Source organism: Ursus arctos, unplaced genomic scaffold, assembly GCF_023065955.2.
Source record: "Ursus arctos isolate Adak ecotype North America unplaced genomic scaffold, UrsArc2.0 scaffold_24, whole genome shotgun sequence".
NCBI lineage: Eukaryota > Metazoa > Chordata > Mammalia > Carnivora > Ursidae > Ursus > Ursus arctos.
The window spans coordinates 30,800,506-30,824,565 of record NW_026622919.1 but is presented as its reverse complement, the minus strand read 5'-3'; the positions used below and the strand labels follow the sequence as shown (position 1 = coordinate 30,824,565).

Here is a 24,060-nt window from a genome sequence, read left to right as displayed (position 1 = left end):
AATATCCGGTTTTGGTCAAATTTTTGATAGCTGAGTTGTAGCCCTTTTTGTGCCTCGTGTATAATGTGTATATTACAAAACAGAGAAGCTCTTCTATTTCTTCGAAATAGGCTCCACACAGAGCTTGAACTCATGATCCTGAGATCAAGAGTCGGATGCTTAACCGACTGAGCTACTCAGGCACCCCCCCGGAGAAGCTCTTTTAAAATCAGCGTTGCCATGGACGGAAAGTTTGTGTCCCCCCTCCCCAATTCGTCTACTGAAATCGTAATCCCCAATCCCCAGTGCGATGACATTGGGAAGTGGGGCCTCTGGGAGCTGATTAGGTCATGAGGGTGGAGCCCTCGTGAATGGGATTAGGGCCCTCATAAAAGAGACCCACAGTGAGAACACAGCTGTTATGAACAGGAAGGTGGTTCTCACCAGACACTAAATCTACGGGCACCTTGATCTTGGACTTCCCAGACCTCAGAACTGTGGGAAATAAATGTCTGTTGTTTATAAGCGGCCCAGTCCATGGTGTTCTGTTATAGCAGCTCAAACAGACGGAGACAGATGTGTCTGTTTATTACCGTTTTATGGAACTGCCGTAGCTGCATTGCCGAGTCCCCAGAGGGAGACGCTGATGGGCCCGCCCTGGGTCCGCTGTTCCCTCCTGGCCCAGTCCACTATGAGCGGGGAGGGTGGGGTCGTCGGAGGCAGGGTGGCGTGACCTGGGCACACATTTCTCCTCCACCGGGCCTGCTTCTATGTTTCTCTCTGGTGTTTTCTTCCCTCACATTTATTGACATAACTGCCCCCATCTAGCCAGTTAGAACATCCTGGAAACAGGGGAAGCGGCTTCGGAGGCCCACGATCTGAGTTTGAGTTGACTGTGACTTTGAGTATGTCCCTCATCTCCAAGGCTGGTTCCTCACTTGAGTTAAGGGTTGTGAGGAGAAAATGCCTGATGCAGGAAGAGTACTGAATACCTGCCTGACACATAGTAGGCCTTCAATGTACCTTTGTCACGAAGCGTGAGCTCGGGCTTCTCATCAAGGATGTGCCTGCTCCCGGAACATTCCAGTGTGGAGGTTGGAGTTACCACAGCACAAGCCCTGTTACCCCAGAAGCTGTTGGCAAAGGCCTCTTCCTCTCCTTCCCCAGCCGGGGTGACAGGACCAGGCACATCCGCAGCCGGAGAAGCACTGTCTTCACACCCAGGGGCTCCTCGGCTCTTCCCCAGGACCTTGGAGTTCAGCCCCCGGGGGCATTTCCTCACAGACCTAGTCTTCCCTGTCAGGCCCATCTCCCTCGCCACAGGCCTCTCCACAAGCCCACTTGGATATGCACTAATGCCATTATCTTTCCGAAATTAAAATCAAGCCTCAACCTATAATGTTTCACGGAGAGGGAATTGGGGTTATATATTCCTGCGTCGAGCGGCATTCTATTTCAGTCATAGCATTTAATTATGATTGGTATGTTAGTGCCCACCGGAGCATAACAAATTGTCATTATGTTATTCTGCTGAGTCTAATTTAATTGGCAAGTTGTCACAAAAGCAATTATCCATCATTTATTTTGTTGCCATAACCACATCTAGAGGGGCACCTGCTGTCTGTGAAGAGAAATGCGCCGCAGTCTCTCAGCCCTGGATCCAGGCCACTTATCTGACACAAAGACATTGCTTCCCCTTCTGATTTAAAAATATGTTCCTCATTTCCTGCTGTGGTCTCATGAATCCTCCCGGGGGAGCCTCCAAGTGCCAAAGGAAATTCATGGGCTGGGAATTTGCCTGGGGCCCCGCCGCGGGGCTGGAGGTCAGCCCTGCTCTGTCAGGGTGAGGGTGGGAGGCGGCGGGAAGACACAGGCCCCGTGGAGGCCCGGGACCTGAGTGAGGCTGGGCTTTGCTCCGTCAGCTCTTTCAGCTGCCACCTCAGTGATGGATTTATAAATATTTGCTGCTCTTTTCTCCCAAGGCACACCGTGCGCTCGCTCCCTGGGAAGCAAGATCGTTCGGCCGTTTCACAGAGAGGGAACCTGAGGCCCTGGGCACCGGAGCCTCAGTCGTGACGGAAGGCCTGAGAAGGAGCAGGACTACAGTGAAGATCTCTGGAGTCCAAAGGCTTTTTCCATTTTTCAGATTAAGCATCTGTAGGCAAAACCAAGGTACCTTTGGGCCTGACAGAGCCCCAGGATGGGCCTGGGGACAGTCGGACATTCCTCCGGCCTCCTAAGAGCTGGGCTTCATTGGCCTTATTTCACACGGACACATCAGAGGTAGAGACTGGGTGGGGGGAAGGAACAGAGGCCAAAGAGAAAAGGGAGGAAAGAGCCACCAGGCTGCCTGACCACTCCGAGAGCCTGAGATGGACACTGTCCACTTTCCCAGGAGCCTCCAGTTCCCAGCTTGGGAAGGTCCTGTTGGCCCCATCCCTACCCAGTTGCCTCCCCATGCTTGAACAGCCTCCTCCACGCCCAAGTGCAGTAAGACTTCTGTGAGTGACGAAGTCGAGGCAAGCAAAGTTTTATTCGTGTGATTTTTCCCCTCACGTGGGAAGACAGTCATTTCTGCAGGAAGAGGAAGCTTGCAGCTCTGTGTCCTGTGGGCTCAAAGCAGGTGCAAAAAATGCTTCCATGACGCGCTTATTAGCATAGTAAACAAAAGATTCATTAAAAACAAACACAAAAACACCCCACCCACGATACTCCAAAGGGGAAAAAAGAATCAGACCTTTAAATCAACCAGCTTTTCCCTCTGGGCCAGTCACTCCTCGATTCCCAGGCTACCTCTTCGGGGACACTGGAAAATTACCAGCTTCCGGAACATAGGCAGATCAGTTCTTGCAACTCTTTTTTTAAAAAAATTCTCTCGTAATTGCTGACTAAAAATAAACTAGGGATGTGTCAGGTTGCTCCCTCCTGGACCAGCATTATCCCTAAGGAATGTTCCTCACGGCTGTGGAGAAGCTGCTCTTGCCACCAGGAAGGCCAACACAGCCAAATGTCCAGGATCTCTGCTCAGTGTGGGGAGGGCCCCTTAGAGTCTCAGGGGCCAAAACTTACACAGTTGGTATCAGAGCAGGAAAAACTTTCATGTGCAGGGGGGAGGCTGTGCCTGGGCCCTGCTGGGCCCAGTTGTGCGAGAGGGTGGTGCTTGGTTACAAGTAAGGGCATGAGTTTGCTCGAACCCTCTGCAAAAAGTAAGTTGGCTAAATGGGTCAAGAGCCATGAACATCATCCATCATCTTTGACCCAGGAAATCAGCTTAGGATAAGCAAACCGTTTCAAAAGCAGAAGAAGGGTGTTTGCTCTCGTGTTGTTTTTATAACAGCAAAATCTGCGCTGAGAGCAAACTGACCGAGAGCACGTGGCTGTAAGCCCATGGATGTTGGTAGAGTTTGCTTATGTTTTCTGGGAGCGATGTTGAGTCAGGAATTCTTCATGCAATTGCATTAAGGGAGCATTTATTGAGCACCGAAGCAGATGGAGCCAGGTTAGATGTGTATGTAAATTCAGCTGAGACATGGTCCCTCCTATGTTAGTTTCCTGCCACTGTAACAAATCACTTCCAGCTTCGTGGCTTCAACAGCACGTGTTTATTATCTTGTGATCCTGTACGTCGGAAGTCTGAAACGGGTCTCCCCGGGCTACCATCAAGGTGCCTGCACGGCTCTTTTCCTCTCTGGAGGCTCCAGGGAGAATCTATTTCCTTGCCTTTTTCCAGCATTTAGAGCCTGCCTGTGCACCGGCTTGGTGGCTCCTTCCTCCACCCTCAAGGCCAACAACAGTGAGCTGAATCCTCACATTGCATCCCTTGGACCTTCTCCAGGAGCCACAGCTCCCTCTGCCTCCCTTCTTCTGCCTCTTTGTGCCATTTTTAAGGACCCATGTGATTATATTGGACCCACCCAGGTAATCCAGGATAATCTGGTTTTCGGTCAGCTGACTAGCAACCTTAATTCCCTTTTGCCACATAAAGCAGAATATTCACAGGTTCTGGGGATTAGGATATGGACATCTTTTTGTGTGTATATGTGTGTGTGTGGGGGGGAGTACATTATTCTGCAAACCACACTCCAGACCAGGAGCTTACAATTTAGTGATAGAGACATGTGAACACATCTTTAGAGGATGTGGCGGAGTGCCATAATCAACCAAGATCTGGGGAGACAACATGCACCTTCCTAGTAATCCAGAAACTCCTTGCTGGAAGCTAGATGCTGTCCTCCTCCTCAAACAAACTCTGCTCTGGTCACTTGAGCCTCCCTGCTGTTACATAATCACCATGTGGTCTTTCCCAGTCCCATACCTTTACCCATTGCTGCCCCTACCTGGCTGCCCTGGTTTCTTCTTACTCCCTACCCAAATCCCCCCCACCCATCACAATCCAGAGCAAATCCCACATCCTCCATGACTCTTCCCCTGTGCCCCCTCATCCAGGGCTTCTATCGCATTTCTATTCTCAGTTACATAATATTCTACTGAAGTATGATTGCTACTATCTCCATTTTAGTGTGTTATTGTGTCTCAGCTAGATTTTAACCACTCTGATGTCAGGGATCATGTGTTATGATTCTTCCCTTACCCCCATAGCCCCTGGCACAGTGGTGCTAAAGAAAAGTTTGCTAAATCTGTACAAGCTATTCTTTGAACAAACAGAGCACTCACTAAGGTGCTGGCCCCTGGGAATGGACAGGTGCTCCAAAGGGAGTCTTGCTCTAAAGGCCATCGGTCTAGAGTGGTGGGGGGGACTGACAAGCTGACCTGTGGGTTATGATCCGATGTGACAAGAGCTAGACTAGAACTATACATGGGAGGGGCATCTAGGTCAGCTTGTGGGTGGATCAGGAAGGCTTTTCAGAGGAGGTGATGTTTGAGCTGAGTTTTGAGAAATGAGTAGGAGTGAGCTAGATAAAGGGGTATGGAAGAAGGATTCTATTCCGAGAGGACGAGGAGGAGCATTTAAAGCAGAACAAAGAGGAGTGCCTGGCTGGCTCAGCTGGTAGAGCATGTGACTCTTGATCTCCGGGTACTAAGTTCGAGCCCCATGTTGGGTGCAGAGTTGACTGAAAAATAAAATCTTGAAAAAAAAAAAAAAAAAACCCAAAGCAGGGGCGCCTGGTGGCTCAGTCGGTTAAGTGTCTGCCTTCAGCTCAGGTTATGATCCCAGGATACTGGGATCGAGCCCCTCATGTGACTCCCTGCTCAGCAAGGAGCCTGCTTCTCCCTCTCCCTCTGCCGCTCCCCCTGATTGTGCTCTCTCTCTCTCTCTCAAATAAATAAAATAAAATCTTAAAAAAAAATAAAGCAGAACAAAGAGATTGAATGCTGGAAAAGCTACTCACCTCTCTCCGCCAGATATGAGAGTATTATAGATGCTAAATTTTATCCAACTTGGTTTTCCCAGCCTCCTAGCACAAACTCATGGCTCTGATCACTTGAACCTCCTCTCTGTTCTGTTCTAGAGTCATGACACACTTTTCCCCAGCCTGGCTCCTTCGTCCATTAACTTGGGAAAAATGGTGAAAGCTGACATTCACAAGTGAAACTGACAGGGAAGGGACAAAAACGATCGAGTTCTACTAAGCCCCAAAACTAACAATGCTAATACCTGTGACAGACAGCACATAATATTGTGAATGTATAACTTGATAAGGAAAAGACAAAACTTAAAAAAAAAAACCCAAAAAACAACGGACAAAGGATATGAACAAGCATTTTACAGATGAAAGAATACAAATGCCCAAGTATAAGAAAGGACACTCAACTCTATTTGTAGTCAGGGAAATACAAAAGGAAAAAACAATTAGTACCGGTTTCACTCATCAGATTGGCAAAAATTAAACACGGATAACATCCAGCGCTGTAAAGTGCGTGGGTAAACAGAGACTATGTGAATTGCTTAGCCTTTTTGAAAAAGTAATCTCAAGGTGACTTTTGGAAGTAAAAATGAACGCATCATCTGATTCCAATTTTGAGACAGTATCGTATAGAAATAATAACATCAATATACATGTAAATAAGATATATACAACGTAGGTAATGAGACATACAATATTGTATATATACAATAAGATACCTAGATATACACACAAAAGATGGACCCTATTTATAGTAGCAAAAGCTGGATATAATCAGAAATGTCCATCAATAGGGGAATGTTGAGTAAATTATGGCACTTATAGAAGATTATGGAGGTATTAAAGAGTTAATTAGATCCATATATGTTGACGTGGAGAAATCTGCATGATCCCATGATATAATGTTGAGTAGCAGAGCAACGTTAAAGCAGGTGAGGCAGAGGGGGAGGCCGTGATGGGGAATGGTTAGGTATGTTGAAATGGTCGCAAAGAAAGCCGTGGAAGGCTATATGCTCCAGGATGTTTACACTGATGACCTCAACTGACTGGAATTGGAGGGGAGACAGTAACTGAAATTCCGTATAGTTTGCCTTGTGACAGCGAGGGCAAACTCTTTTTATAATTGCAAATGTTAGTACCATGTAAAAACAAGTAGAGGAAGGCGTTCAGCGGGGCTTCCCTGTTAAGGGGGTGAGGAATGATTCGTGGGCAAGTTCCTGAGTTCAGGCCTTTTTTTGTCCCTTCCCCGGCCTCTCTTCTATTCAAATGAGCTAATTAAACAAATGTGAGAGAGCTTTCATTTCCTTGGTTAAGTGGCGTTAGATCCTGGGATAAAAACAGCATCATTTACATTTGTAGTGACCCTCTTTTTATATCGGTGAACTTCAATAATAAATTAATTAGAGCCATTCAGCCCCCACCCGCCTCCCAGAGGATGGCCCTTCTGCGCGTGCAGGCGTAGGTCTGGCTCGGGCTGGGGGCGAGGTGTATTGTTCACGCTCTCACTCTGCAGGAGCAGGGTGAGCCCCGAGTCCGCTCCCCGGCTTGCGAAGTTGTTTGGGTACTTTCCTCACGTCTCCAAGGCTAAACTAGTTGACTATGTGCATGGTTGACCAAGGACAATGCCATGTGCCTGTCAGCTCCCTGCTTCTTAGCCACGCTGCTGGCGGAAGCCCTTTCTTCTGAGCCGGAGCTACTCCAGAGGTCACCGTCCCACGGTCACCATGGCAACTTCCTTCAGGGCACGAAGGAGGGGGCCGAGCGAAAGAGTCAGAAACTTACCAGGGGGCCCCAGGAGAAAGCCACTTTCACAGAGGGATTTCAAAGTCCCCATTTTGGGGCTGCTATACAGGGCACTGCTTTATATAGGATACATTATTTCTGGAAAAGTTGCTTTGGGTCAATTTTTGGGGTAAAATTGTGTAATTTTATTGTGAGCGGGCAAGTAGAGTTCCCTATATTTAGAACCCTGTTGTGAATTCTTTTGTAAGGTGATAAAAACACCAATTATTTTTTTTAGTGCGAGCATAGATGTTCAGGTGTCAAGTTGTTTTGAAGTTTGGCACACCAGGATCTTTGGGTGTGAAAGGTGGGGGGTCGTAGTGTGGGTGACAGATGGGGAGAAGCCTGGTCTGAGTGATGCCTAAGGTGATATTCGCATGATGTCTTAAGGTGAGGTTCTGCCAAAAGAAGAACCTGGGCCAAGGATTCAGGTGGCAATGATTTATAAAGGAACTGCTGTCAGAAGAAATCTACGGGGGAATGGCAGGGTAGGGAAAGGAAGAAACCAAGCAAAGGTGAGATTTCGGGTCCCAGCCTCAGCCGCATCCCATGGGAAATTACACTCCAGAATCTTACTACCTGAATCCAAGTTGCCAGGTGTTTATGGTCTCAAACCAGTCAGTCATTGGCTATCGGCTGCCGAGGGGAAAGTGTGAAATTCCCAGAGCGACGCAGCTCTGGTGCCCGAGGTCAATCCTCTGAAAGTTGGCAATGTAAGCTGTTAGTAGCTCAGTGCACAGCGTGGGCAGCGGGCATGCAGAGCTGGGGAACGAGATCCCAGAGGATCCAGGAGGGGTTTCCATGGAGTCACATTGAAGATGCCAAGTATTGTATACAAACGGCTCTCTAAGGGCTCTACCTCAGCAAGAAATCAGTGAAATGAATCCGCTTCCCACGACATATTTAGAGCGGTGTTGGAGGAGGAAAACGAGAGGACACTCAGGTGGGTGCAGAGTTGGTTGAACAAACGTTTCGGAAGAGCAGGGAACGAATGGCTATTATTTGGAAGAACAGCTCCAGGAGCAGACCGCAGGACTCCACCTGGGGCCCGTGCTGCAAAACGTTCGCGTCCACATCTTAGAGGCCGATGGAGAGCTCATCCACGTAAATCCGCGCATTACCCTAAACTGAGAGGAAAAGTAATAGAACAAAGGGGCATAAAGTTGAGAAGGAGATTCCAATGAACGGATGGCTGTAAGATTAAAACTAAAAAGATAAAAAGGTAAATGTAATGTGAAGTTAATTTTATTGTGGTTATTTGTACAATGGAATAGTCCATGACCACTAAAAATAATGTCAAATAGTAATAAAATAATGACGTAAAATGTTCGTGATTATTTGGTTATAAAAGGACATTATAATGTTCATGGAAAACCTTTTGAAAGATGTTCTAACATGGCAATGCTGGGGCACCTGGGTGGCTCGGTTGGTTAAGCATTTGCCTTCGGCTCAGGTCATGGTCCCAGGGTCCTGGGATCAATCCCCGAATCAGGCTCCTTGCTCAGGGTGGTGGTGGGGAGTCTGCTTCTCCCTCTCCCTCTGCCCTTCCCCCCTGCTCGTGCTATCTTTCTCTCTCCGTCTCTCTCAAATAAATAAACAAAATCTTTTAAAAAATTAAAAAAAGAATGAAACTTGCCTTGCTGGCACCTTGATCTTGGGCTTTCCAGCCTCCAGAACTGTGAGAAAGAAATTTCTGTTGTTTAAGCCTCCAGTAGATGGTATTTCGTTATGGCAGCCTGAGCAGATAACACAATGTTCATGGATCAGAAGATTCAACAGCATTAAAATATCAGACCGGTGCACCTGGCTGGCTGTCAGTGGAGCACGGGGCTCTTGATCTCAGGGCTGTGAGTTCAAGCCCCCCATTGGGTGTGGAGCCTGCTTAAAAAAAAGGAAAAGATGTCAGTTCGACCCCGATTGACCTAGAGATTCAGCACAATTCCAATGAAAATACCAGAAGACATTTTTATAGAAATTGGCAGGCTGTTTCTAAAATTTAAATGAAAATTCAAAGGACCTAGTGAGCCAAAGCAGCAAGGAAAAAGAGCAAAGTTGGAAAACTTACGCTATGTGATTTCAAGACCTTATGATACAGCTGCCGTAATCAAGACGCTGTGGTTTGGTGTAAAGAGAACTGTATAGATCAACGGAACAAATAAAAAGCCCAGAACCAGACCACCACGTATAGGACCAATTGAGTCTCAACGAAGCTGTCAAAGCATATGTTAAGATCAAGAACTTCTGTTCACCAAATGCCACTATCAAGAGAGTGTAAGTCAGAAGCCAATCCGGAGACCAAAATGATGCCGATAATATGAGCAGGGATATTTAATATAAAGAAATAGAATATAAAGAAAAGGAAAAAAGTGATCTAATGCTTAAAAAGGTAAAGGAGAGTGCTAAGAGACAATGAAGGTCATAACCGCAGGAAGCACCTATGACCTCAGGGCTGAGGAAAAAGGGAACAAGCAAGGAGCCTGAACCCCTCAGGGCGCCGGGCTGGCTCAGTGGGTGGCGTGTGTGACTCTTGATCTCAGGGTTGTGAGTTCAAGCCCCACATTGGATGGAGAGATTACTTAAGAATAATTTTTTTTTTATTTTTAAAGATTTATTTATTTATTTGAGAGAGAGAGAGCATGAGTAGGGGGTGAAGGGGCAGAGGGAGAAGGAGAAGGAGAGAAACAGACTCCCTGCAGAGTGCAAAGCCCGACCCAGGGCTCGATCCCATGACCCTGACATCATGACCTGAGCAGAAGTCAAGAGTCAGATGCTTAACCGACTGAGCCACCCAGGTGCCCCAGTTTTGTTCTTTTTAAGATTTTATGTTTGGGGTGCCTGGGGGGCTCAGTCCGTTAAGGGTCTGACTCTTGATCTCAGCTCAGGTCTTGAGCTCTGAGTTGTGAATTCAAGCCCCGCAACAGGCTCCTTGCTCAGTGGGGAGTCTGCTTCTCTCCCTCTCCCTCTGTCCCCCACTCATGTGTGCACTCTCTCTCTCTCAAATAAATAAGTAAATTAAAAAAAGAAAAAAAACTTAGAAGGAGAGCCCCGCAAGGCTAAGATTCAGATCTCTGAGGAGGGGGCATTGTCTGCTACTGCAGGAACGAAGGGAACGGCTGGAAAGTACCCCGTGGTAAACAAGCCAGGGCCTTTGTACATGGCTCCACTTGGGTGTTCCATGCAAAAATATAACAACAGAAGAAAATAAGTAACTCTTCCTCTTCCAGCCTTGCAATGAGCCTCCAGGATCTTCTGCTGACAAAACATACCATCAAGCCAGCTGGCAAAGGAGAAACATCATCTTCAGAGTCCAGTTCCCGAATCACAAAGCAGAGCAAAGCAATCACAAAGGTAGTGAATTTACAACTGGCACGAGAGTGAACAGGCAAGCCGCAGAGAGTGGGAGAAAATATTTGTCATGTGTAAGCTGTCAAAGGAGTCGGATACAGAGTACAGAAAGAACAGGAAAAAGACAGACAACCCAATAGAAAAATAGGCGAAACACTTGTACATTACAAGAGAAAATTTCTCAATAGTCAATAAGTGTATTAAAATGTCATCCTGCAGAGGTGCCTGGGTGGCTCAGACGGTTAAGCGACTTGATTTCAACTCAGGTCGTGATCTCAGGGTCATGGGACTGAGCCCTGCATCAGGCTCCCTGTTCAGCTTGTCTCCCTCTCTCTCTGCCCCTCCCTGCCCCGCTCACATGCGCACTCTCTCTCTCTCAAATAAATGAACAAATCTTTAAAAAAATGTCATCCTGGAAATATATATTAAAACCACAGCGTGATACTACCATATACCCTCCAGAATGGCTAAAATGGAAGAGATCAGATATTGACTATGTATCCAGTGACTTTGGTAAATTACTTATTTGTACTAATAGTTCTTCTCTACATCTTTTTGGGGGTTCTGTGTACCCAATTATGTTGCCTGTGCATAATGGCAATATGCTTTATGTATTTTGAAGTTCTGTTGTTAGCTGTACCAATATTCACGATAACGAATTTGCTCCTTTATTATTATGAAATGCCCCTTACCCCTGGTAATATTTCTGCTCTAAAACTTGTCTGACATTTTATAGGAACTCCTGCATTCTTTTGTTCAGTGTTAGTATGATATCTCTTTTCCCATGCTTTTACTTTTAATCTAAATTGTTCTTTATATTTCAAGTGCATTCGCTGCGGAGAGCATACAGTTGTGCCTTGCTTTCTTATCCAATCTGACAATCTCTGCCTTTTAATCGAGGTGACTGTTGAAGAGGTTAGATTTAAAGGTACCATTTTGCGATTTGTTTTCTTTTTTTTTTTTTAAAGATTTTATTTATTTATTCGACAGAGATAGAGACAGCCAGCGAGAGAGGGAACACAAGCAGGGGGAGTGGGAGAGGAAGAAGCAGGCTCATAGCGGAGGAGCCTGATGTGGGGCTCGATCCCATAACGCCAGGATCACGCCCTGAGCCGAAGGCAGACGCTTAACTGCTGTGCCTCCCAGGCGCCCCTTGCGATTTGTTTTCTATTTATGCCTCTATTCTGTGTTCCTTCCCCCCTTTTGCTTTTGTATGAGATATTCTTTCTATGATTTCGTTTTATCACCTTTATTTCCTTATTAGCTAAACTTCCTTGTTGTTTTAGTGCTTGCTTGTAAACTGTAGACATTTAACTTACCACAGTTTACCTTCAAGAAATATTATACCACTTAACATATGGTGAAAGAACCTTACACCACTAGCCTTCCATTTCTCCCCTCCTGGTCTCGGTACTATTGCGGTCATACATTTCACTTCTACTTATACTAGAAACTCCACAATGTGCATTTATCAGTGTTCCTTTAAACTATAAATTACCTTTTAAGGAGACTTAAATAATAATAAAACAAGACTTTAAATTTACTCATGTATTTGCCATTTCTGGGGCTCTTCCTTTCTGTAAATCTAAATTTTCTTTTGATATAATTTTCATGCTGCCTGAAAAAACTACTTGAAGTCTTCATTGTCCTGGTGGCTTGCCGATGATGACTTCTCTCAGCTCTCCTATGTCTGAAAAGGTCCTTATTTTTTCATTTTTGAAAGATATTTTCTCTATGTATAGAAATCTAGGCTGGTAATTTTTTCCCTAACAAAGACGTCACTCCACTATCTTCTCATTTGCATTACTTACGATGAAAAGTCTGCTGTCATTCTTATCATCATTCCTCTGTATGGAACGTGTCTTTCTTTCCCTCTGGATGCTTTTAAGACTTTTTTCTTTATTGCTGGTTTTAAGTACTGTGATTATGATATGGATGGATGTAGTTTTCTTCATGTTTCTCGTTCCTGGGGTTCATTCGTCTTCTTGTATCTGTGGGTTTATTATTTTCACCAAATTTGGAAAAATCGTAACCATATTTCTTCAGACTCTTGTCCCTCTCTCTCTCTCCTCTTCTTCTTGAATTCTAGTTACATGTATTTTTGATGTTATATCACAGAACACCGATACTGTTTTTATTGTTATATCTTCAAATTCATTAATTTTTTTCTTCTGCAGTAAGCCCACTCAGATTTATTTTTCATCTCTAGAAGTTCAACTTGGGTCTTATAAAATATTTTCCATGTCTACCCTTATTATAATCCCATTTTCCTTTACTTTCTTGGACACACGGAGTGGTAGCTATTTTAACACCCTGTCTACTAATTCTATCATTTGTGTCATTTCTGAATCTGTTTCTGGTGCTTGGTGTTTCTCTTGGTTATGGGTCATATATTCCTGCTTCTTTTTATGGTTGGTTATTTTCTAGTTTTTTCCTCTATCGTGCCCCAATTTGATTCCCCAACACTTCAACATGTTGACCCTAATTTTGTCTTGTAGAGTTATGTAATCTCCATGTTATTTGGGCCTAAGCACCTTTCCTCATAGCACTTTTCAAACCTTTTAAATGCCACATTCACTTGTGTGATCATTCCATCAATGTTTGTTTTCCTCACTGGTCTCCCTCTATAATACAGGCTCTAAGAATAACCACAGCCACCATTATACCCCAGCGTAGCACACAGGCCTGGTGCACAGAGGTCCTTGATAAGTATCTGTTGAACGAATCAATGAATGAATGCTTGGGTTTAATGATTGGCACCTATTAAGAATGCCACTCTGCCACCTGCCCTAAATTTGGATTTTGTAGTTTCATAGTTCAGCTCTTTCTCTTGAGACATGACAATGAGTCACAATGATAAGAAACCTTATTTGGGTCCTGATTCAAGTCAACAAAAAAAGTATGAGATAATCAGGAAAAGTTAGATATTGCCTGGGTATTTGATAATGCTGAGGAATTATTATTAGCTTTTTCAGGTTGAGCATGGTATAGTGACAATGGTTTTAAAAAGACCTTATTTTATATATCTATATCTCTAGATCTCTATGTATCTATACATGCATATATACACATATATATCAATATTATATATATATACACACATTATTTTATATACATGTATATGCTGAACTCTTTATGGATGAAATTGTGTAATGTTTGGATTTGCCTCACGTTATTGATGGGGAAGGAGGAAATGATGGGAGTGCAGGTGAAACAAGATTGGCCGTGAGTTAATAATGTTTGAATCTGAGAAAAGGATATATGGGGTTTATTATACTCCAAAATGTTTCCTTCAAAATGTTAACTTTTTTTTAATTTTTATTTTTTTAAGATTTTATTTATTTACTTGGCAGAGAGACAGCCAGCGAGAGAGGGAACACAAGCAGGGGGAGTGGGAGAGGAAGAAGCAGGCTCCCAGCAGAGGAGCCTGATGTGGGGCTTGATCCCAGAACGCCAGGATCACACCCTGAGCCAAAGGCAGACGCTTAACGACTGCGCCACCCAGGCACCCCTCAAAACGTTTATTTATTTTTTTTTTAAATCCAGCTGTTTGATTGGCTGAACCAAAGGTGCATGGACAGAGGTGAAATGGGTGTTCGGGATGGGAGGGCTTCGGGTTGGGAGGAAGTCAGAGGGTTTAAAGACCCAGGACCCTCCAAGCCATGGACAGGCTGCCCAAGCGGGGGTGTCTCTGACAAGGTGGGTGGCTTCTGAGGGCAGCCTCCCTTTCTGTTTGTTTGTCTCCTTATGTATTTGTCACCCAGTCCCTTCCATTTCCCTACACAGAGCAGCCATCATTAGGAGGCAAAGCTCACAGGCTAACTCAAACCAGCTTCAAAAAAAGCGCCCTTTAGCAACAAGCCTCGCTGCCTCGAGCTCACTAATCCTGGGCTCTTCCTTTCCACCTTTTTGCAGGGGCTTCTGGGAGGGCCCCTCTGAGCAATGCTATTGAGGCCCAGCCCAGGCCCCCGCCACTGTTCTCAGATCGCTGGTCCTGGATGCTTCTGCGGGCCTGGAGGGAATGAGTGCTCCTGCTCAGAGCCTCCTCCTCCATTAATGCTGCACCCCCATATCACCTTTCCGTGGGCCGCTCGCCCAGAACACAGAAGGCCCCTACTTCCGTAAGATCTGACCGGGACTACTGGGTGTTTTAGGCAAATGAGGTCATCCAGTGGAAAATTTTATCTTAACTTCCTCTGGGTCCTCCTGTGTAAACAGCAGTCTACATTTAGCTCTGTATATTATATTGTAGTTGCTTCTGGCGGGCCCCTCCCCCCCAACATCCTCCTTGTTTGGCGGTGAAAGCTGAGAGCACGTGGGCATTTTGAGGGCGCACAGGCTGTTAATATGCTTGGAGTACCAGAACTTTGACACCACTAGACTAAATTACAATGAAAAAAAAAAAAAAACACTGAAGAAATGATATTTCCACGTAAAACTTTTCACTTAGATATTAAAGCAAAAACTCTTGATGGGTTTTCTAATTTGAAGGCCAATAATCATTTTCCATTTTAAAAGTGAAGCAACCCATTTACAAATTCTTGGAAAATACAAAATAGGTACAAAATCTAGCCTTGGTCCCATCGTCCAAACACAAGCATGAGTACGTTTTTGTCCATTTTATGCTGCCCGTCGTTCTTAACCCACAGTCCGCATCATCTTGTGCCGCTGGTGGCCCGTCTAGTGTGCACAGCTTTCTAGGTAACTGTCCTTTCCAGCTCTGCTCTAAAATGCCTCCGCGTTACGGCGCGCTCTTCTTGAGAGACGCCCTGCCAGATGGTTCCCTAGAAGATGCTCCGAGTTGCTCTCTTTCTTCCCCTATAAATGGGCAGATGGGCTGTTTCCATTTCGACTGTTTTGCTTTCGCTATTATAAATAACACCACAGCAAACATCTTTTTCTGTATCTGGAGCAATTTCCTCAGGATCCAACCCCAGAAATGAGATTTCTGAGTCAAAAAATGATGGATGTTTTTCTGGCTCTTGACTCATTTAGCCAATTTGCTTTTTAAAGATTTTGTGTGAATTGACACTCCCACGGGAGTCCTGATTGGATCTTCAAATTTTGAGTGACACTGTCCCGCACTTTCTAGAGTACTGATTTTCCTGCCCAGATACAAACTTTAAAGGTTCTGACACCTACAACAATATCCCCTCCTCTTTCAGACCTTCTGGCTCTTTCTGAAAGATGTTAGCGGTCTTGGGCTGCAGTATACGCTCGCCATCCGTCCGCCCTGGTTCTGCTCCCAGTCTTGTCTAAGGCCATCAGGGGTCATTCCCGTCTTTCCTCCCGGGGACCTGTCTAAAGGTCCTACAACAACTCAGAAACCAGCCGCCCATGGGGGACGCTGCTTGGTCTCCGCTTCAGTCTGTGGCCACATTTGGGTTCCTTCTGCTGCTTCGCAGAGTCTGGCGGACCTGGAGCCATGAACACTGAGCGAGGGGTGAAGAGCTCACTTTGTCCCGGGTCGGCTTGCTCACCATCCCTCTCCCCCTAGGCTAGGAAACGAAGCTGGTGGCAGGTTTGCCAACTTCAACTCCCCCTGGAAGGAGGGAAACAGCCTCTCACTCACCCCCTGCTTCTTTTGATACTAAGAGAGAAAGAAAAAAGAGAGATGAAAATATTTACAAGTATCTGATCTTCCCCTCATCTCCTGGAAGGCACGTAATAGAGAAAAGCAGACAGACATCTGTGAGCATTTAGAGAACGGAAAAAGAAACAAGCAGGTTTCAGCCGGAGCCCGTCAGGTGGTTCACAGCGGCCGCGGAGGGAAGGGGGAGGATGGGGTTTCTGTCCTGATTGTGTCATCCGGTCTGGCCACCAGGGAGGGACAGTGGCTGTGGACGCAGGCGGGGAACGCGGTGGGGTGCGGGAGGGCTCCTCAACTGTGATTCCACCTTACTTTGAGAGTGAAAGTCTCGTGGCAAAAAGTTCTTCCGCGGCAGAAATGTGGGGGTCTTGAAGATGGCAGAAAAATGAAGACGGGAAAGACGAGAGCGTGCATGGGCCCAGAGAAGAAGGCCCGTGAGTTAGAGAGGAGCACAGTGGGTCCGGGTAGGAGCCTGAGAAGTAAACGAGGCTGGTGGTGACGATAATGACCATGGCATTGATGACCATTGACGATAATGACCATGGCCACCATTTCTCCAGGACTTCTTATGTCCTGGCCACTGTCCAAAATGCTTTCTACAGATTAACTGTGTACTCCCCATTATAGACTTCCGCGGAAATGATGACGTCTGCCCTGATTTATGGATGAGGAAGCTGCGGCACAAGAGTGGAGACCATGGGGCCGATAGGTTGCGTCTGTGAATAAACTGGGGACGATTGGATGAAGAGAGCCTGAAGGAATGGAAGAGAAAGGAGGAAGGCATGGTGAGAATCTTCCTGGGTGTCCAGTCATCCAGGCCCCAAACCCGGAGTCTCTCTGGACTTCTCCTCTCCTCCCTCTCCTGTTATTCACTGAATCTCCCCGCTGTCCAGTCCATGGCTCTGCACCAGCCCCACCGCCCAACATTTCGCTCCCCGTGTCTTGCCTGGATGGTTGCACTAACTTCCCCACTGGTGAGCCACCTTCAGATTACTTACACAGAGAGCGGTCAGGAAAGGTTCTTATATAGAGTGTTCAGGAAAGACCTCTCTGCTAAGATAAACAGAGACCGAATGAAGTGAGGGTAGGAGCTCTGTGATGGCCGGGAGTCAGAGCATTTCCGGAAGAGAGAACAGTATGTGTAAAGGCCCTGAGGCAGAATCCTGTTCAGCACCCTGCAGCATTAGCAAGGAGGCCAGGGGGCCTGAGCGAAGTGAATGTGCGGGTAGGACATGAAGTCGGCGGAGAAGCTCTGGGTAAGATTGCATAAGGCCCTGTAGACTGTTGAAATCTCTTCTTAGTGAGGAGGGAAACCTTTGTTTTCAGCAAAGGAGTGACATGACTTGACTTTTTTAAAAAAAGATTTTTATTTATTTATTTGAGAGAGAGAGAGAGAGAGAGACAGAGAGCACGAGCAAGGGGAGCAGCAGAGGGAGAGGGAGAAGCAAGCTCTCTGCTGAGCAGGGAGCCGGATGTGGGGCTCGATCCCAGGATCCCAGGATCATGACCTGAGCAGAAGGCAGATGCTTAACCGACCGAGCCACCCAGGTGCCCCGACTCTCTCTGCTTCTATGTGGAAATTCCTGCAGGGGAACATGGGTAGAAGCTGGGAGACCAGTCGGGAGATGATCACGGCCTGGACTGGAGGTAGTAGCGGGGAATTCAAGAAGTGGTCAGATTCCGGCTACACCGTGAGGGGAAGGCTGACCGGATTTGCTGGTGGACCGATGTCAGGTACGAAAGAAAGAGAGGCAGTAGGATGCCCGGAGCAGCTAGAAGTCTGAAGTCGCCATTTATTTGGTGAGAAAGAGGGAGAAGAGGGAGTCAGGAGCTCCACATGGACTTGTCAAGTTAGATGACGCTAGGATCTCCAAGTGGGGTTGGTGAAGAGGCTGCTGGGTGTGGTCCAGAGTTCGGGGGCAGGGGGACACTGAGACATGAACGTGCATCATCAGTGTCTTAAGGTGAAATTCTACCAAAAGAAGAGCCTGGGCCAAGGAGGACAACCAGCAGTGAGTGGAAAGAAGAAGGTGTTGCAAGGGGCAGGGATTGCTCCTTCACCTGAGTCACTCTGCTAACGAGCAGAGTGTGGAGGCCTGAGGATGAAGCACTGGGCAGAGGCCGCAGGTGACCAGGACAAGGGCGGGACACTGGCCTGAGCGGTGGGCACGCACACCTGAGCGAGTGGGTTCCAGAGCTCACAGAAGCAGAGGAAGGGGAGTTGCTGAGCATATTTCAAGAAATTTGGGGTGGGGGAGGCCAGCAGGAGTGGGATGCAGAGTCAACTTGGCTTTTTAAAAATATATATGGGAGATGTTTCAGCATGTTTGTGGTTCACAGATAAAATCCAGCAAAATGGTCAAAATTGATAATGCAGGTCAGACTCTCCCCAAACGTAACTTTCCCCCCTTTTCTTTATTGCACAGCTTGGAGCATTGATCAAGGCGGTTAGTAATTGTTTGTGGTGGACGCTTCTGTGAATGTCTCTGGCACTTATTTCCCCTTTAGGCAAAGTTGTTTCCCCTCTAAATATGCCCATGGAACTAGACTGGATCCATTTAATGATGAAAATGCTTTGAAAAAACGAATCCCTGACTCTGGTCCGCAGGATCCTGTCGGCGATTGTCTCATCACTGACTTCGGAGGTGTCAGCTGAATCAATAACAACAGTTATATTATTGAAAGCTAACTGTGTGCTTAACATGAATTATCTCCTTCAAGCATCTCTGATATACAGAATATTGATGATCTCCGTTCAGTGATGAAGGAACTGAAGCTTCAGAAGTTAAACCATCTGTATGCCCAGGGCGTCGTGGAGCAAGATTTTATATTTAAGTAATCTTTACATCCGCTGGAACTTACAAGCCCGAGATCAAGAGCCAGCCAGGCGCCCCCAGATCCCATATTCTTAACCACAGTGCCCTAGAGACGAGTCAGCTAGAGGGGCTGGTGCAGGCCCCCGCGGCTGCCGGCAGGAGGCGGTGTAGAGAGGTGGTGGCCTCTTTCTGCCGGGCTGAGCCGCAAGCGGGGCCCGCCAGGCGGCGGCGCAGCTCCCCACGACCCGCTCCCCCGACGCAGCCCTCGCGGTGCTGCCGCGCTCCCTGCTGCCCGGCTGGGCGACACCGGCGGAGCTCGGGCAGCAGGGGGCGCTCTCCTGTCACGAGAGGCGGCTAGAACAGGCAACAGCTCCAGGCTGCGGAGAAGCGGAGGAGAAAACGGGCCCTTCGCCCCAACTCACCGCCCCCCCCCCCGCCCCACCAACAGGGCGTTCGGCCTCCTCGGCCCCTTCCCCATCAGAACGTCTTGCTGTGCTGTTGGCCAAGCTAGTTCACGGGGGTGGAAAGAACCTCTCCCTGGACGATCTGTGAAAAATCTCTGCCCTGGTGACAGGTCCCTGGCTAGGGGTGGGATACAGATGGGAGGTCCTGGAGGGGAGCGAGGGGTGTGGATGTGAAACTAGTGGGCCCGGAGCGGGGGCACCAGCCAGCTGAAGCCCTTCGGTCTGCCCCGGAGCCCAGTTATGGGTTTCTAGCCCAGCGCCCGGAATGGGGTGCAGGTATGCGACGCGGAGCTGGCACTCAGCAGCACGGGCTCTCCTTCCCAAGTTCCTTTCTGAGCTCCCAAGCCGCAGAACCGCCGAAACACGAATTCCCGGGTGGGAAAACATAGTCCCTTATCTGCAGGGATGCAGCAAAAAAGGAAGCGCCGTCCTGTGACTTTGAAGTGAATGTCACAGGAAGAAGGGCGCAGAGGGAGCAGGTGCAGTTAACCCTTCCCCATCGTCCTACACCCCTTCTCTGAGGACACCACTGGCCATTCGCTGCTCTGGTGGCAGGGGCGGAGCAGCCAGCCCCGGGGAGGGCCAGAATCAAAAAGGAAGCCATGTGGTGGGCGCCTGAGCCCTGGCGCCACCGCAGCTGTCAGCTGCTTGTGACGGCTCCTGCCCTGCCCAGAGGCGCCCGGGCCGCAGAGGGGGGGCTGGGCCGCAGCTGCTCCCGCCGGGGGCAGGCACTTCTTAGCCGCCTCCAGGACCCATGGCCCCAGACCCAGGAGCAAAGATGAGAGGGAGGAGGAGGAGGAGGAACCGGATGCTCCCCTTTTCTAAGTGATTCCAGATTTGGCTTGGCTGTGTGGCCTCTGCCCCCGCGCCTACTGATTAAGTCCAGCCTCCCCAGGGCAGCTGCTCCCTGGGAGTCCCAGAAGCAGCTGTGGGTGGCAGGAAGCAACCAGTGTCCTGGCATTGCCCCAGATGCAAATCGAGCCCTTGGTATGGCAGCCTGGGCCTTCCGTCTCCACCGCCCCATTCTGCTCAGAATCAGAGGAGACACACTTGGAGGGGTATAGAAAACCCTGTCCCCGCTGCAGATTCTTCGTGTTTCCCTTTGGGGAGTAGCCCCTTCCGAGCTGTTCTGATGTGTTTGGAGCTGCAAATATTCTGCCCCGCATCAGCCAAGCACAGCTGTACTTTCTGTGCATTAGAGCTGAAGAAACGCAAGCATCCAGCGTGCGACAAGTAAGGACCAATCGCCTGCTGGAGAGGGAACTAGAGCAAGACCTCGAGGAGGCAGCCTCGCCCTCCAGGGCCTTGCAGTCTAGCTGAAGAGGTGAGGGACCATGTAAGTCACAGTTTCAGCCGCCGCAGAAGGGATGTCACAGGTCCCTACGTGCCTAATTACCAAATGAACGGCTCCTACAGTAATTGCTCTCCCGGCCAGGGGAGAGAGGGGGTGCTCCAGGCCCATGCGCTCAGGTTGGGGCGGGGGGAGGAGGAGGGAGGTGAGGGATGAGGGGAGGCCTGGATTTGAGTTGCTTCTGGAAGGCTGACGACACTGGATATTATTAAAAGGATTCATGATTCTTTTTTGCTTTGGAAAAGGACTAACTATCCTTTCCAGATTAGTGCCTGTTTCCAGGGCACTGCCCCTCACATCTTCAGGGTGCCCAGGAAATGTAATTTGATAAATAAGAATGACCTTTTATGAGCACGTGCTATGTGCCAATCATTGTGGGGGGTGGGGGAGCGTATGAAAAAAATTATTTCTGATATTTACAATGACGATTATTGGAAGATTATCCCCTACACTGATCTACAGATGAAGCAAATGGGGTTCAGGGAGTGTAGATATCTTGCCCAAGGTCAAGGAGGTAAGTCAGAGCGCAGCCAGGATTTGAGAGGCTTGGATCTGAGGGGACGCAGTCAGTAGCTATTTCCTGAAGACTTCCCCATGAGTGTCTCATTGGCTGCCTTCAAGAAGACCTGGTCTCTTGGAGCCCCCCTAAAACACTGCATGGATTGAGGACCCAGCTTTGATATTATTTTCTTGTCTTTTTTTTAGGATAAGGGAAGAGAAGTCCAAATAGATATTGTTACTGCTGAGAGAAACACAACACTAGGAAGGAGAGTGCCTGGAGGTTCGGGAACCGGGCAGAGGGTCTGAGCCAGACAAAAACTGGCAGAGGGCGGGGATCTCTGTGACTCAGAGGCCCTTGGGGAAAGTGAATGGACTCGCCCCACGCCCGCCCAGGCTTCCTGTCCATCCTGGACGCTCTCCTCCCTCCCTCTCCGCTGGTACCCACGGACGTGTTGCCGGTGAGCTTGACTCCAGCTCCTGGAGGAAATGGAAACCCCCGCCCGTCCAGCCACCTCCCCGTCCTGCCCACGAGGTCTTAGCTGCAGAGGATGGGCCAGGGGGAGGTGGCACCTGGTCCAGCTGCATACACAGGGCATGCTCTGACCTGCTAGCTGGCAGAGTGCTGTGTAAATCTCTCCCTTCCCTCTGCTCTGCTCTCCTGACTCTACAGGAATGAAGTGATTAACTCCCGTCTCCTACTCCCTGCGGCCACGGAATCTCATCCACTTGGCTCTCGATGAACCTTCTCGAAGCCCCTATGGTCTAAGATGATATCCATGTTCCCAATTGTGAAAATAAAACCAACATGTTCCAGGAAAAAAAAAAAATATATATATAGACATAAAGAAGAGACCCATGAGTCATCCACTACTCCAAAGGTAACACAGTGACATGTAGGCGTGGCCGGGTGGGAATGTTACATGTTTTTATTTTTTTTTTTATTTTATTTTTTTTTTAAAGATTTTATTTATTTATTCGATAGAGATAGAGACAGCCAGCAAGAGAGGGAACACAAGGAGGGGGAGTGGGAGAGGAACAAGCAGGCTCACAGCGGAGGAGCCTGATGTGGGGCTCGATCCCATAACGCCAGGATCACGCCCTGAGCTGAAGGCAGACGCTTAACCGCTGTGCCACCCAGGCGCCCCTAGGGAATGTTACATGTTTTTAAAACGGCTTTGATGAAACTACTCCCAACCTTTTTTTTTTTTAAAGATTTTATTTATTTATTTGACAGAGATAGAGACAGCCAGCGAGAGAGGGAACACAAGCAGGGGGAGTGGGAGAGGAAGAAGCAGGCTCACAGCGGAGGAGCCTGATGTGGGGCTCGATCCCAGAACTCCGGGATCACGCCCTGAGCCGAAGGCAGACACTCAACGACTGAGCCACCCAGGCACCCCGACTACCCCCAACTTTGTATCCTATTCAATCACTTAGATTTTCTTCGAATTATTTATAAAGTTTTCGTGAGCATCAGTTTAACGACTATAAGATTCTATCGTATGGCTGTGTCATAATTTATTTAACTCCGATATGACTAACTATCTGAGTGGCTCTGGCTTTTTGCTACTATAAGTCATATCACAGTGGACATATTTGTGCATAAATATTTTTGACATTTTAGTTTATAGCCTTAGGATGGATTCCCAGAAGTGGAATTATGAGGCCAAGAGTACGAGCATGTTTAAGGCTCTTGATATATTTTCCAAATTGCTTTCCAAAAGGGTTATATTAATTTACACTTTATTAGGAGTCTATAAAAATGTTCAACATGTCACACTTTCCAGCAATCAATACACTCTGTTACAAATTAGGTTTTAACTATGCAAGTCTACTCTCCTTGTAAAACCAAACGGTACAGGTCAGGCTAACGCTGTCTTTGATCATGTCCTCATCTGCTCCCCTCCTCATTCCCAAGTGGGTGCCCAGGGCTTCCTGGGGGCTGGAAGTTCTCCCGGGTCCTTTCCTGTATCGTTACGTACACCGACTCAGGGTCCTATTTGATTACGTATACCTGTTGGTATCTTCAAAAATATGTTCCCTTTCCTTTTCTCCACCTAGAGTAGAGGTTGGCATGCTTTTTCTGGAAAGGGCCACAGAGTCAGTATTTTGGGCTTACGGGGCACAGTCCACTGTTGTCCTGCAAAGCCACCATCCTCACAGGTGGTGCGTAAGCGCACGAGCATGGCTGTATGCCAATAAAGCTGTTGACCCAGAGAGCCATTGGGCTGGATTTGGCCTGCAGGCTGTCGTTTGCTGACCCCTGTTCTGGACTATGAAATTCCTTGGAGCAAGCGTCAGGTGGGTGCCCCGGGCCCCTGGAATGGGGTTCTGCACAGTTAGGGACTTGAGGATGACGAGGTGGAGGTCTGACATTTTCAACATTGAACTTGGGGCTTGAGATGGTAGAAAGGGTGGGGAGGCGTCATTCTGCATGACCTCCTCTCTACTCCTTGCACCTTGGCCCTTTGTGGGGGAAGAAGGGGAGGAAAACGAAGAGACATTCGCAAGTGCTTGAGTTCCTTGGGCCCTGGGAGTGGGAGATGAAAGAGGGAGATGAAAGAGGCGCGCCATAACCTTTCTCCACCCTTGCTCGTCTCCCTCCTCGGGTCCCAAGCCCCATTCTTCCTCTGTGGTCAGACAGGAAAGGTGCCTACCAGGCAGGGTAACAGTCAGGGCCTCAACAGTGTGACTACAGGCAGAAGAAGAACGATAACCGGCATCCGAGAGGCATTGACCACACACCAGAGCCCTGCAGACTCCCAGGAATCCAGCAAGAACAGTGTTCGACGCTGAGGTCAGTGCTACGCTTATTCCCATCACGTAGAGGAGGACGGAGAGAGGGGAGGTAACGTGCCGAGGCTCTTAC

At 47.9% G+C, this 24,060-nt stretch overlaps 1 long non-coding RNA gene across 1 annotated transcript; it reads left to right on the top strand.

The window, feature by feature from the left end:
• Positions 1 to 23: 23 nt before the first annotated feature.
• LOC130544728 (uncharacterized) lies at positions 24 to 22,066 on the top strand. Its single transcript, XR_008961256.1, has 5 exons — positions 24 to 2,151; positions 16,690 to 16,847; positions 20,542 to 20,678; positions 21,399 to 21,652; positions 21,865 to 22,066. It is a non-coding gene; the product is annotated as an uncharacterized LOC130544728 (long non-coding RNA).
• Positions 22,067 to 24,060: the final 1,994 nt, after the last annotated feature.